The following is a 2,623-nucleotide window of genomic DNA, read 5'->3' on the forward strand; positions in this document are numbered from 1 at the left end:
GAGGCTGGCCTTTATGCACATTGTGCAGTTCCAGTAGGCAAGGGAAAAGCTTGAGGGTTACAGATGTGAAGTGCGAAGTTCAAGAAAGTTGGATGAGGCTAGGTTGCTAGGGAAACTCCAGAATTTGGCTAAGTGTGGGATCAGTGGAACTGATGTGAACAATGATAGAACTTAACTATGATCACACACTTGAACACTTAGTGATACAACATAGACCATCTAGAACATATAACACATACTTCAATTAATGCAACAACCTTTGTGGCAGCTTATGACAAGTGTGGCTTCGATGATAAACTTTAAGAGGATAAAGGTGACACTTGTGCAAGAGTGCGTGAAATGAGTGAAACATGTCTATGTGAAGAGAACAACCCATTCTCACAAATATTTCCCCTTGAAGCAAACAAACTTCCCTTTGCATGACAAGCGATAATCCCATGCCTAAAAATGACACATATTATATAAAGATAAAAGCGTGAACAACTCTTAAGAGGGGAGCTTGAGGTCATCTTACCAATAAGTGACTAAGGAACGAACAATCATGTGAGTGATAGTAGGATCCAAATTTTGAGTACAGGCCAAAATTTTGGAGTGTGTTGCAGCTGCTACAACACTTGGTGACACATTGGTTGAATTCCATTTTCTCTATCTTAGTTCATTCAATGCAGGGCCTTGGTCCATTAGGGAGTATTGATTCATCATGCAGATTACTTCGACTTCCCCACTTACTCCATGGACATACATGGTTCGCCTTGTACCAACTCAGTTGAACACAACATAAGATTTAGTGAGATCACAATGTTTCAAATTGGGAAGGGTAGTCTGGCTGGCGAGTTTAAGATTTTCAGAGTATAGTTTTTCATCTTTGGTGTTTCTCCACTGCCAGCAGGCCTGGATAGTACCCCGATGGAGTCACGTGGGAACATACGCATTGCTCCACTTTCAACAAGCTTGGATAGTACCCCAGTGGAGTATCCTGCTTCACCTCTCTACGCAGGAAGCCTTTCTCTTCTTTTGCCTTTGTTATTTTTTTAAAGAAAACTGTGCATCGACACTTATTTATTTTTTGGGTGGAAGAGGGATCCAAACTTATTGAGAGAAAGAAAGGTTGTTCCTTCAGAGAAGCATGTAAAGACCTTTGATTTAATTTTTTCTCGTTTATATTTTCCCCTTCTCCGTTTCTACTTCTTGGATAAGCTTGAACACACCAAACTGAGTAGAGGCATGAGGTTCCCAGACTAGACACAAGTTCATGGTTGGACCAAAGCTCTCCTTACAAACGAATCGTATTCTCCGTCAAGACTTCAACGCCCAAAAGTTACAACCAAACACAAAGAAGACGAACACAAGACTAGCCAAGGGCTGCAGTGTCACAAGACTCTTTGAACTTCAGCCACATACACATTCAGAAGCCAGGACGCAGGTCCAGGAACAAAACTTATCCGCGTAGTGAAAACAAATCAAAAACTCAACAAAATGAAACAAGAAACAGAACCAGGAAACAAAATCAAAAGGAAAGAGAATAAAATGACCTAAAAAAACAAGATGTAAAACCAGAATAAGAAAACTAGGATGGACTCTGAGTGAAAGGAAGGGAAAAATAAGATAAAAAATGATGTGCAATAGAAAACACAAAAACATGAAAAATTTGCACATGGGAAGGAAGGTCTTGCTTGTGGGAAGAAAGACATGTCAAAACCACTACTTTTACCCAATACACATGCTTACCTCTTTGATGGATACCACTTTTCAACAAACTTCGGAAGCCTCTTGCAGATGCATCCTTGTCTGCACCGAGCTTCTTAGCAAGCGCAAGAAGGATTGAAACTTTCTACCTACGACAAAGCTTTCCAAGTAAGATTGTTCCAGCCATTTAGCGATTAGATCGTAAAATTCATGGTGGTTTTTTGGAAAGCCTCGTGATCTCTGAAAATATGAATTTTTGATTCGAGAAGCAGGATTATGATGGGAATCTTGTAAAGAAAAATAGATCTGATCATCCTTGGCGGTCATGCCAAGATTGTGAGGAAGTTATGGTTTTTCGAAGAAAAGTTGTTGAAGATGCCAAAGAACCATGTGAATGTTTAGAAGCTGATGATAATGTTATATTTAAAAAATAATTCCCTCCCTTTCCAAACTTAATCTAATTAGCTCACTTTTAAAAAAATGATTACTTTATGTGACTCACTTTTATAAATAAGTGAAAGTCACTTTTACAATGGTACTTTATGAACTATCCACTAAATTGTAATTTAAATAAAAGATAAAGTGACTTTAGAATTATAAGTGACTCACTTTTTATAATGGGTGAGAACACTTTTACATAAAGTAACTTTAAAACATAAGTTACATGTGCTTTTTGAAAAAGTAACTCAACAAAAAGAAAGACTTGAACCCAAGACCTCTATTTTCATAAAGTAGGTTGAGACCAAGTGAGCTAGTTTAAAAGGTTAGTAATTGTTGGAAAGGAAGAAGGGGATTTTTTTTTTTCACTGAAGCTTTGGGGTGTGTGCTTACTTTAAAAACCCCTTTTTGCCTACAAAAAAAAAAACCACACAAACCAATCGAACAAGCAAAGGTATTCAAGCCTTACGACTTAAAGTTAGATTTGGCCGAAAACTAT

Source organism: Pinus tabuliformis, chromosome 2_1 (assembly GCF_031772625.1).
Source record: "Pinus tabuliformis cultivar Carrire ecotype Pingquan chromosome 2_1, CPIR1, whole genome shotgun sequence".
Lineage (NCBI taxonomy): Eukaryota > Viridiplantae > Streptophyta > Pinopsida > Pinales > Pinaceae > Pinus > Pinus tabuliformis.